The 13,405-nt window shown below is 41.6% G+C and overlaps 1 protein-coding gene across 1 annotated transcript in view; it reads right to left on the bottom strand.

Annotated features, from left to right (window-relative positions):
• The window catches only part of chd7 (chromodomain helicase DNA binding protein 7), a 78,101-nt gene extending 69,663 nt beyond the window's left edge, over nucleotides 1–8,438 (bottom strand). The window contains 1 exon segment of the mRNA XM_032531392.1: nucleotides 8,109–8,438. The gene's annotated coding sequence lies outside the window, so the exon portion shown is untranslated.
• Nucleotides 8,439–13,405: the final 4,967 nt, after the last annotated feature.

Raw genomic sequence — 13,405 nt, 5'->3', positions numbered from 1 at the left:
ACGCGTCACGCTAAACAGCACAACGAATTTACGAAAGCTACGGGGGAAAAAAAGGACGAACTAGAGCAGCAAACTCTGGAAACTGCCTTCCAGCAAAGAGATAAATTCCCCAAAGACAGCCAAAAAGCAACAACGATAACCAACAAAGTTTTGGAGTTTATTGTACTGGATTACCAACCCCTGTCTGTTGTCGAAAATGTGGGATTTCGCCGCTTAATGGAGCATTTGAAGCCAAGGTACGGTTTGCCAAGTTGTAAATATATCTCTGAAACTGCGCTACCCAAATTATACGAGACAGTTTGGGAACACATTTCGTGTATGCTTGGGCAAAGACGTGCATGCAGTCAGCTTTACCACGGACATTTAGCCCTCCGACGTGTGCCCCGTGTCTTTGCTAAGTTCAACGTCCCACTGGGTGGACAGAGAGTCAACGTTACCCCTCGAAGTGCGGTGCTGCACGCCAACGAGTCCCGAGGGACACATACTGGCACATTAATTGCTGATGGATGGACCAAGTTTGGGATGCTTCGCACACACTCTCCAACTGGGGGTGCATGAAGGAATGCTGTCACAGGGAAGTGTGAGTAATGCATTTTACAATATTGTAGCTGCACTTACATTTTTATACTGTTCTATTTAAAAATAAATGGCTTCCATTTGCTGTATTCATGTTTTAAAAAGTGTTAAACCTGAGCCAGGCCTTACCACAATGGTAATAATATCAGTCATGCATGTGCAGCACAATCTTTTTTTTATTTTTTAAACACACTGGTATGGGTACTCGGTATCGGCAGATACCCACAGCACAAGTATCGGAATCTGTATCGGGAGGTAAAAAATGGTATCGGAACATCTCTAATATATATATATATATAAAGTTTTACACGTCTTTTGCATAATAAAAATGTAAATAAGCTATACAATCAATTTCTTAACTGCTAATTAACTTGCTAGTTGTGTCCATAACAATGCACAGAACATCAACACCGGTACAAGCCTACAGCTGTGTGCGAACATGGAGTACGGAAAGTGTGTCAGAGCCTCCCAGACGGGTGAGCCGAGACTGTCTCCTGCTCGTTGGTCAACGGTTAACGATCGGTTAGCATTTATTTATTGTGCTTTTTTTCTGGAAGGCTGGCTGCCAAAAATCGCCACTTACTAGCTAATTATTTAGCCTACGGTAAACGCTAGCTAAACAGAAGTGAGGTGGTCGCTGGCGTCGGGTGTGTGCGCCGGTGTTTGCGTGTGGAACCGCTCCCACGAAGCTCAGACATGCAGACAACAGAGGAACAAAAGAAAGTAGCTGCAGTGTTACGGAAATGAAGATAAAGGAAAAACTTTTCATACAAATATTTACCTGCCATGTGGCGGATAGCCCTCTGCATTTGACGAGTGGCGAGTGTTAATTTCGGACCCTGACCGGGTCAGATGAGGTATACATATCCTTCAGGATGACAACCAATGACGGTTTAACCTCGCCAAAGTGTCTGCCCGGCTCTGGATTTTGTTGGCACTCTTTTGTTCGTGTGAATATTTCAATACTGGGGTTTGAATCTTTGCTCAAAAAGTCAATGGACCTAAAAGAAAATCTGAAATCAAACAGTTGCAGGTGAGGGGGAATTGTTGCTCGGTGATGCAAATGAGTTCTCACAGTGGAACACTGTGGCTGGTCTAGGCTTTGGGGAAACCCCTGCCACTTTTGTCAAACTTTCAAAAGGGGGTAGACATTTCAAAATCTACAGGATTCGTCACTAGCTTGGAGTCTCTTCAGCCTAGTCAAAAAACACCAGTGGTTTTGGGCTGTTGAGAGATTTGTCATCCCCGTGACGAGCAATTAAGTTGAAGCTTTGGAAAAAATTCTGCGCAACTTTACAGGCAGTGACTTTCTGTTTCTCAGTTTGGATTTTCATTTTTAAACAAAATATGAATAAGATATGAGCTTCCAAAGAAAGGGTTTTCTTGAGGAATTTCCCACAATACTGAAGACACTAAACTATTCCTTTATGCAAAAGCAAACAGAAAAAAAAACACACACACGCACGCTACCCCCGCACATCCCTAATCAATCACTGCTATTGACATGCCCTTTTAGACCAATGGGGACAGGCAGGTCTGAGCTGTGTCCCCAGAGATTGGTCGGCTCCCCTCCCTGCCCCACCTGCCTGCCTGCTAACAACCAATTAACTTCCAGAGTCCTTCATTTAAGCTGTGGCGTAACTTCTCCCCTGAGACACACATACACACCCCTTTTCCCAGAGCCAATTCGTTGTATAGGATCAAAAGTGCTTCCGTTGTGGGTTTGAATCCAGCTCAGGACCTTCGAAGCACTTTTTTTTTTAACACTACAGCCGAGTTACATTTTTCATCAGGATGAAAATCCAGCTGCTGGCTTTTAAGACAATGGCATGCTATAAATAATGACCAACAGTAGCTACCAAAAATCGTTTCAAATCATTTAAGAGGTGTGATAGAAACAGGTTTACTGGAGAGATAGATAAGTCTTCTCTTGCATGTGGTTAACATTCCTTTTTAATACATCTCTCGCCTCTGACCTTGCATCCATCTTCATCTTCCTAACTGGATGTTGATTCCACAAGCAAGCAGCACTTAACCTTTCAACAGTCATGTGAATCACTCAGAGAAAAATGGTGATAAAAACCTAGGAGAGGTGGAAGGATGTGTGTATGTCTCAACAGTGCCATTAAATCACAATGCTCATCGAGAAACTGATGAGCTTTTCGTGGCACCACTTTTCAGCGATGGGATTCGTCAGCAGCCGACGCAAAACTCCCGAATATTTCCAGTGGAGATTCCTGGGTTTTATCTTTGCTTATTTGTTTCCCAGCAGCAGTAAGGTTAGATGGAGCACGAGAGCCAAAGGATGAAGAGGAAAAACAGGATGTGCCACACATCAACACTGGGAAAGGTCAAGGATAGATTAAAAAGGCATACACACATATGGGTCAGAGATGTACTTGACAGGCCGTCTCCTCTATCACACATACAGCCCACACACAAACACTTGAGAGCTGTATTAACGCCAGCCTCTCTTCTAGGCACAGCACTTGGTCCAGAAGGCCTTCGCTGCAGGAGGAGGATGGGGGGGATGGGGGAGGCGAGTGCGGAGGAGGAGGGGGCAGAGGGAGAGACAGGTGAGAGGGAGGGAGGGATGAGAGAAAGAGAGAGACAGCGATGACACTCAGTTTTGAATGTCACCACGGTGCTAAAGACCCCCGCTAACCTTTTGGCTGGAAATGAGAGGACTGAAGGGAGGTAGGGGAGGGGAGGAAACAGGCAAGCAGGCAAAGATGAAGAGACAGAAAGAGGGATGAAAAGGGTGAGAATGAAGAGTAGAAAGAACAGGAGGGATCTCATGCATGGGTAGAGAGGGAGTTGGTGGGTGGGTGAGGGGTGGAGCTGGAGCGATAGATGGCAAGATGAAAGAGATGAAGACAAACAACAGCACCACTTCGCATGTCTGCTAACAGGGCTGCCATCCACGACACATGATAGGAGACAAAATGGCCACTCTAACAAACACCAGCACCCTGGCTCAGATATCCAACAATAAACTGTCTAACATGAGCACTGCAGCATCAGGTGCCATCTACCCAACACAGGAAACATGTTTGCTCAGTGTTGGCCTCTAAAGCTAGGTTTACGGTAGCCGCAGTGTTCCCGGCACGAGGTGCGCAAGCCATAAAATGACGTCGCCACAACGATCGTTTCCAGCGGGAAGGGTCCTCAAGTTATTGCACCGCTGCTCTTTTAGTTTATCGTGGTCGGCTAGGAGGACTTGACGAGCAGCTTCGCCTCTACGAACATCTGTGTTTATCATGGATGTGTTTACTACTGTTGCCAGGCAGCCTGCTTTACTTTATGTCTGCTCACTTCTTTTTCTACTACTTCCTGTTTATTCACAGATTTTGTATTTACCCCCTTTTGGTGTATTGCCGAATACTAGTACAAGAAAAGTCAAGTTGGAAAAATTAGCACTGACCTCAAATATAATTAAATTTTTTTTCCAAAAACTCGTAGCCATTACTTTCTAATTGAATAAAAAAAAAAAAAAAAGTCATGACAGCACCTGACAGCCAAAACAACTGGTTGTGCTTTTTCTAGCAATGCTAATACATATCTTTAACCTTCAGTTTTAAGAGAAGAGACCTATGGCATAAAGATCATGTTTTTTGCAACTTCCATCATACAGACTGAAATCAATACAGATTCATCAGCCTGCCACTTCCAATTTCTGTATCAAAAGCACTATATTAGGTTGTTGTTTATCAATGTTCAACTACAGCATCTTTTTACGAATGTCTGTCATCTCATCTGTAACTCAAAATGTTAATACTAAAAATATACATGACATGGTGTGTTTTTTATGTTGCTAAGAAAGTAGAATTCCCTGCAGAGCTTGTTGCAAGTCTGTGTACGGCCTCCGAAGAGCTCTACCCATTAGCTGGTAAGGGCAGCCTGGTCTGAGAGATAGCACTCAATGACAATGTTGAAAGAAGTAATTCACTTAAAACTGACTGTAAAAATGGAGCAGGGGAATAAAACAGATTTTTTTAAAGTTTCTGGAGAGAATTGTCGAAATGCCACCCTTGGTGATAGGATTTAACCGTTTGTATAGGATTTAACTACCCAAAGCAAACGTTTATATGTAAAAATGAATGACTTTAAAGTGCATGTGTTTTGGATTTTCTCTTTCTGTTGAGCCATCATCCAATGCTCGGACAGAATCGTTCACATAAACAGTCAGTTTGACCGTGCCATGAGTTTCTGAGACATTAATCTCATTCGTATCCTCAAAAGTATGTTTGGACATAAGGCCAAGGCCATAAGTCCATGTTTGATACATCTAGTCAAGTCACTTTACTTCACACTCCATGGGTGATAATAACAACATAGTAAGGCTGCAAAATATTGACAAGACAATTGATTTTGTCAAATGTTGCAAATACATTTAAATTTGTAAATCACCTTTTGCACCTAAATGGACCAAGCATGCGTGTCCAGTGTGCTGCTAATGCTTTTAGTTCGACATTAATTCTTTTTAGAACAGCAGGGCAGTAATTCACATTGCAAGAGTCAAATGAGATGGGATGGACAAAGATGTGAACAACGGTCATTTTGACTAACAGAGTACAACAACATCAGTGTTGTTGGCTACAAGTTACAGTGCTCTATGCATGCCAATAGGGACACTACTGACTTCTTATCTCATTCGTATACTCATACAGACTTATTTTGCCATTGGCCTCTCCTCATTTGGCCCTTTTTCCTACACTGTTATAGGTTAACTGTCTTGATCTTAGTAAGGTCAATAGAAGGTAGCACGTTATGAGTGAAAATGTTCAGATAACCAAACCTGATCCAACTAATGAGTCATAGGTCGAAATAACAGGGAACAGCTTCTTCAAAAGTGTGACACATTGATGGGACACTAGGGCTGGGCAATAAATCGATTTATATCAATTAACTCAAATGTGTAGTTATCGTTGATTTGTTTAAATGAAAAATTGATTTTTCTCCTCAACATTCGCTGATGCTCCCCTCATTCATTCATATGTGTGTGTGTGTATATATATATATATAAAAACAAGCACTGGAAATTGAATTGCATCATTCTGTGAAGGGATTTCCTAGCTGTGAGGCCATGTCAGGGACATTGCAAACATGCTGGGCATAGGACTGAATACGGAATGAATGGAATCAGCATGCTACAGATCAACACTTCAGACTTTATGGTATGGAGAACACATTTAGATTTTAAAACTTTACTTCTTATAGTTTCAAATGGCAATGCCTATATTGCTTTTGCACCAATCTTTCTCCATGCTTCTCGGCTGAATATTGCTGCGTCAGCGTTTGTTTCATCCCAATGCCTCCTAGCCAGATCTAAGACAACCAAAGCCAACTTCTAGAAAAAGCAAACCTAAGTTTAAATTAAAAAATAAAATAAAAACAGGCAACTCCTAAGCAGAATAAAACTACCAATCATATGTTTGGATTAGGCCATTTAACCTATACAATCTTAAATTCACAAAAAAGGAATCCGAGATGCAGATAAAATGGGGGTAACTTAACTTTGTGCCCTGTCTAAAGCCCAGTCCAGACCAACTGCTTCTTAACAAACCAAGACAGCCTTGTGGCTGAATGGGGGAAGAGTGCCTTAACTTTTACCACAAGAAAAGACAAGAGAGACAAACGGGAGAGAGACCAAATAGTGCTGAACATCTGTTGTGTGTTGTGTGCTGTGTGTGTGTGTGGTCGGGGCCTCTTATCTCTCCCTCTGTGGCCCACTAAACATGACTAGCTGCCATCTTGGCTCACAGACACAAGGTGGTGGGGGTAGCAGCTCCTGACTCTATAGCATACAGGAGGAGGAAAAATAACGACCCACAACATGTAGGCTGCACTGAATGCGAATAAAACCACCATGCGAAAATGAATACCGAAGTGTGTGTGTGTGTGTTTGGCGATGGGCCTACAACGCTTTGCGTTATTTTCACAGATAGCTCAGCCAAAGTTACGTGAGCGCGACAGGGTGACCATTATGCAAGTTGACCGATTACAGAACACATAATGGAGAAAGAGGGAAAGCGACACATGAAATTAAGTTGCATTGCAAAGAAAGAAAAGAAACAACGGTTTGTGTAGGTGTTGCTGTAACTTGTAAGAAGTACATGGGCAGGTGCGTTTTCGCCCGACCACATAATGTAACAAGTGTAGTCGCAGATGTTACCAAACTTTGGTCGCTGGATACAATGTAACATTACAAACAAGCTCCCGTAACAAAAGCCGAAACACGGAAAGGACGTATCTAGGCTACTTTGCCTTTTAACCTCGACAAAAAAGTGAAGCGAAATGCGGAAAGTTAATTTCCTTGCTCAAGAGCTGTGTTTCGACCGATAACCGCCCCGAGCAGGTTACTAGCTTGAACGGGGGGGGGCTAAAAAGTGGTCTTCGCCCGTACACAATGGGGAAGAGAGCAGGCTAGCAGAACTTCGGTGTCCTAGCGGTGGGCTAGCCTCCAGTGGCTAGCACGGCTAATTAGCCTATCAGCGGTATTTCGCATGTCGTTCCGGACCGGGGAACGCTTCGCTCATCTCGGGTTTTTATTAAAAGTAAAACACTTTTCTCGCTACTCCAAAGCTGTACACAACGACGAGAGTATGTTTCGGACATGTAAACGGGGTTTGGTAATGTAAAACGTGGAAAAACACCATTGTATGGAATGACCGCCTGGCCTCACTGCCCCCCCCCCGTCTCCTCCATAGCTCTGTCCCTTCCGTCCAATAAACTAGCGACTACTACGGACACTTCAGTGTCCCCTTGCAAAAAACCTCGTATTTAGTTGAAATACAACTAATTTTTACACTTTTGTGTAGAGACGTTTTAACTATACTCCGACGACGCGTTTTTGGCGATATCTGCCAAGTATTGTCCGCTGGGAATCTCACTCCGCGAGCTCCGCTCATTCAGTCGGCCAGTGACTCACCTCTACGCTCGAGCCACCTCGTGTCTCCTAGAAGCTTCAACACAATTAGCTAACGGGGCTAACACTTAGACTTTAAAACTGCATTAAGTCAATATTTTGGGCTATTTTACAAAATTCAACAAGTTGTCAAGGGAAAGGACTCCGAAACAGAGAGGCTCTCCGTGCAGTGCTGGATATTTTTCTTTTCACTTTTCAACTATCTACGGGACTGTTGTGCGTGTGTGGGAGCGATGCAGCGGGTGGCAAAGCTAAACTTGCTATTGTTAGCATGTCGGCATGGCAGCTACATAGACCTTCAATGACTTTCTGCTGAAATGAGAAAATAAAACAGGAGCTAAATAAACCAGCAGTCTTAAAAATAAGCTTTCCAGTGACTTAGCTCTGAATGAAATGCCATTCGGGCTGAAACCCCAACTCGCACGGCTGATTAAAGAGTGCGATTGCGTTGGAAAAGTATGGAAAACTTACTATGAAGATAGCCTGTAATATAAACGGGTTTGATTCAGGATCAGTGGTTACTATGAAACCCTCATATTCGTATTCAATTATGCTCGACACAATTTAAAATGCACTCATTCAAAAGAGGGATTTGTTAGCTTACCCAACAAGCTCGGTCACTTCGGGCTTTTTATCAAATCAACTCCTCGTTAGTAGGGCTTGTATCTCCGCTTGCTTGAAAAAAAAATCCACCGTGGTCCTTTTTCGTTTGAAATATAAATAAACAGAGCAAAAAAAGTTCAAGTTTGTTATTCATGAAATATTTCTCCGGCGTGTCTCGCATCCGCGACCTCGCCAACGAGTGTGCGTTGCTCTTCTCTCCTTTGTGTTAATTTCACTCAAATCGAGTTTAATCCGATCGATCCCTCGGCTGGTCGCGCTCCCGAGTCCTCCCCTCCAGACACTCGCTCACCTTCCTCGGCCAGGGGGGGCGCGCTCCCGAGAATCTCTCATAGAGATAAACAGGCGGCGTGCGCGGTCACTGACCCCGCCGTGCCTGTGTGACGCTTTCTGTGAGTTCTTGTTGTGGGGATTGTAAAGAAAATATAGGCTACTTAGGCGTCCGTTTGACAAAGGTTTGGTGTTTACAACTGAGTCAACATTTGATGGTTTTTTTTATTGTTTCTTCTAGAAAGATATGATAAGACAATAGAAGAAAGAAACCGGTTTGAAAGTCTAATACAAACCAATATGAAGAGAGAAGGGAAATATTTTAGTATGATGACCAAGTAAAGTGGGGTTGGGTGTAATCTATATAGCCGGATAGCTGTGCTATTCTGCTGTTTTAGGTGTTGAAGGTTTATGTTGTGAATTAAATATTATAATATTTAGTGGCTTTAAACTTTGTTTTTGTTTTAGTTACAATAAGCAACCAGAACTCTTTTAGGGACCCTGTGACCAGTGGGTCAAAGAGTCTTCGTCGCCATGATTGTGCAAACAGGAAAAGTGTCAAGCCAACAGGAACAGGAAACTTAATTTGAGTGCTTGTGTGCTGATTATGACTGACACGAGAACAAGATAACCTCTTTAATAGTGTGGTATAGAATGCATCAGTCCGTTATACACGATTGTTTTTATTAATGAAAGGACCGGTTCCCTTCATTTTTGTTTGCACATCAGTGTTGTCTTAAAGGGAAACTCCACCAATTTTACCCATCAAAAGTCTCTTTACAGGTGTTACGACTGCATATGTGAAAACGTTGCGTAAAGCCTTTTGTGGATAATAAATGTGATAAATGTTTCCAAGTGATGTCACTCGAGACAGCATTGATCGGGGTTGAAGACTACAGATTTGATAATGAAAACATCTGGGGATGTGGAGTCAGAAAGAAGTGAGGTCACCATACCTCTGCAGTCCACCCCTCATCTTTGCTTGAGGCTAGAGGCTACATTGGCTGCCACTAGCATAACACACTCTGAAAACGTGAATCAAGTCGAGTTGCATTGTGGGTAATTTAGTAGCCAGGAGTATAAGGCCAGTTTGAACTTCACATTAGCTATTTTTTTTTTAAATCCGTGGACTGATCTAAAATGATGAAATGAAGATGCACGTGAGAGACCAGCGGTGATGCAGATGTCTCTGACACAATTAGTCACCTGTCCTCAGAAGAGAGGCCTACACGCTGTAGGACTCACTGAGTCACAGGCTTTTCTCACTAGAACATCTTTTTACATGAAAGTCATCCACAGCAGATTCTCTTAGCTAAGGACCATACCAGTGTTTCTGCTATTTACTACAAATGATACACATTCTATATTTCTTCCAGATCTTTCTGAACTCATTTCCCTCCCGTTGAGACAGCCCCTTGGTTTCAGCTCATTTCAGTATGTTTTGAGAATCAACATGCGGAGACTTGAAAATTGCACGAGTTATGTAATCCCTCACCGTGAACATTGTGTCTGCTTTTACATAAGTCAAAGTCATGTTATCATAGCAACAATGAACTTAAAAGTACAGATGTGAAAAGCCTAGACTGCATTACCAAAAGTTTTATTTTTATTTGACTTTAAAGCTACTTCCGGATACCTTATTATTTTCCTCCACACACTGTGTGTACATGACAGGATGGAAGGACTGTTCAAGGTAGAAAACATTTGTCTTTTAGTATTTTGAATGAACAGTAGATGATCACAGTTTTGCAGAACTTTGGTGTTAGTTTTCCAGCGATCCTCTTTGCCTGTAGAGAAACATTTTGCTGTGCTGAGTCTGATGTCCGTGGGATCTGAAGCAGAAACAGGCCATAACTCACCACAGTCAGGTTCTGTGAACCTTCAAACATAAAACTAATAAATGGGTCACGTGTATATTTTAGCTTTGGTCTAAGGAGCTGTAAAATATGACTAGCTCAGATGTTGTGTTTGGTCAGTCATTGCCAGTACATCATGTCAAATACTGATTAAACATACTCACTGTAATTCTTAAGGTGTGGTCTGTGTGCTTTTCTTTTTGATCAGTGCAGTCTGAGGTCTGCAGTCAGCAGCATCCAGGCAGGACGATTTCCTTATATTTCATAGTCCTTTTAAGTGGGTTAGTAAGTTCTACGTTAGTCGGATAACTCTGCGTCTGATGGCATTATAAATGTTCTGAAGGTTTGGGGTGGAACAACAACTTGCTATGACACTTTTTGTTTTTAGCTTCTTTTTTTTTAACTTGATTTACTAGTTAAGGGGTTTGTGACTGGTGATATTGCTCCTATGATCATAGATGCTCTGTATTTATTTGGATATTCTGTCCTGAAGTTCCAAACCAGAGGATCTGGGTCTGTTATTTTTCTGCACAACACTAGTGTTGATCATTTATTGGAGATGAAATTGTGGTTTCATTTAATTTCTGTTCTCCGACATGACTTAGGAAGTACTAGAAATTAGAGCTGGGCAATATACAGATATTAGTTCGATATCGAGATATGAGACTAGATATTGTCTTAGATTTTGGATATCGTAATATGGCCCAAGACTTTTCCTGGTTTTAAAGGCTGCATTACAGTAAAGAAGTCATTTTTGAACTTACTAGACTGTTCTATCATTTGCCTTTAGTCATTTAGTCATTACATCTACATTACTGATGATTATCAAAAATCTCATTGTGTAAATATTTGGTGAAAGCACCAATAGTCAACACTATAATATCGCTGCGGTATCGAAATCGAGGCATTAGGTCAAAAATGTCATGACATTTTCTCCATCTCTCATTTATATAACATTTCTACAAGACTCATATTCTATATTGTTGATAGTGTAATGGTGAAATAATCATGTACAAGCATCAGGGGACTCCTGGAAATAAAGGGACAGTTCACGCAAAACTAAAGGTTTCCTAGCGCTACCTTTTACAGCAGAAATGCGTAGTCCCTAGAAACGCTGTTAACAGCGAGGTCTGTCATTTATCCACCTGAGTAACAGTTTCTGGAGATGTTATTTTTTAGATGTTGTGTCTTATCCATGGCTTATTGATTGGCCTTGGTAAATTATTTATGCACCATTAATAAAGACAGCCATTGGTTTAAAGGTATAAACCCGTAATACCAAATGACCCTTTAGTTCACTGGCTGCAGCACTTCATGCTAGCGTGTCATATGCTTATAGTGGCTTCCTAGCTAACACATTTGCATACACTGATTTCCCATAAACATGACATATTCCTGGAAATGTACAGTAGAGCACTGCTAAAAAGCTCATGCACATACACCGAACCTATCCTGACTACATAGGAGTTAAAAAATGTTTCATTCATTACGCAGGCTCTCAGTCTGGCTGACCTTCATCAGGGAATACAATCTCCATGACTGCTGAAGGTCGAATGGCACGGATCCAAGAGCGCACAAGTCCCTCCCCGCTCATTTTAATGGATAAATCAGATAGAATCAAACAGCATGTGGACCCATTATGATTCACTTACTCACTCACTCACTCATTCATTCATAAGTACATCGAAAAGTCAGCGTGAGCAGGCCGGGTGGCCATAAAAACCAAGACAGAAAATACAAATGCAGTTTTTCTTTTTTTCAAACACTGTATTTTTCCATCGCCACATAACCATCAAAATGACATGTTTAGAGTTTAGAATGTTTTATTATAGTTTATTGTGATAGCATTTTCATTTTTTCATTTTTTTTTTTTTTAAAGTTTTGTTTTTTCCAAAGAACAAACACAGCAAATAACGTTGAGGGGGAGGGGGAGAGGCAGGAAGAGCGAGACAGGAGGGCCACATAGATAAGATAGCTAGATCAATCCATAGATAGATAGATAGATAGATAGATGCATCAGGTTTGGCTTGATCCTCCCCCTGTAACCCCTCTGGGTCCACACACACGCACACATACATCCATACGTACATACATACATACGCACACACACTAAATTTTGCTTTACGAAGAATAATCATCAGAATAAGATTAATAACTGTCTGAATATATCTAAGAATAAAAAAAAAGGAAAAAAGAAGAACGCACTGCCGAGGAAAACAGATTCACTCGTACTGCTGTGAAACCAAAAAACTCCCTACATACATACGGTTAGCCTTGAGAGAAAACAGCTAGGTTAGATAAACAGAAATATATGTATGCATCATATAGGTATGCATGCATATACTGTATGCACGCTGGGTGTCTGTGCGAATGGAGATGGGAAGAAAAAAAAATGAAGTCAACATGTGGGATTGGATTAATTTCAAACGCCCCAAGAAAACTCAAACTAGGCCCGTTTCTATGACTTTACACGGGTCTTAAGTGTGCATCTATGCATCAGTAATGCACCGTCAGCTAGTTAGTGGTAAAATGCCTATCTGCAGATAAAGGGTCAGTCTGATTCAGTTTAGCAGCTGTCCAAATCTCTCTGGGGTGGAGTTAAGGCAGGCAGCTGATTTCAGGACAAATACACAGGCTTTGTTGATTTGTTTTTCCTCATTTTTGTTGTGGTTGACAAAACACAGGTAAACAGAATAATTTGGCATTAGAAATAGATACAGAGCTAACATTACCAAATAGCAAGAAAGAGAGAAGAAGTGGGGATGAGAGGGGAGGATGAACAATGAGCAACTGAAGTAATAAAATATGATCATAACAATAAAATGGTGCATATTACATTGGGGATCTCGAAGCAAAATAAATTGCAGCAGTCATCGATCAAGCTCTAAACAGTATACATTATATATCTGCCAGCTAATTCAAGGTGTAAATCTTTGCTTGCTTGAAAGGGAGACGCATTGACATTTTCAGTTGGAGTCGGTTCTCCACCAGGGACTTTCAATGCCTCCACACGGTCCTGTTAACAGCTTGTTATCATTCATACATGTCATTTAAAAGAAAGGGCATGACCAACCCTAATGTAACAGGGCGACTCAGTACCTTTGGGTTTAAATGAGAATTGTTAAAAATGCAAAAAAGCTGCTTGAAGGTCCAG

This window comes from Etheostoma spectabile, chromosome 12, assembly GCF_008692095.1.
Source record: "Etheostoma spectabile isolate EspeVRDwgs_2016 chromosome 12, UIUC_Espe_1.0, whole genome shotgun sequence".
Classification (NCBI taxonomy): Eukaryota; Metazoa; Chordata; class Actinopteri; order Perciformes; family Percidae; genus Etheostoma; species Etheostoma spectabile.
Note: the sequence above shows the minus strand (reverse complement) of the source record. Positions and strands in the feature narration are given on the sequence as shown.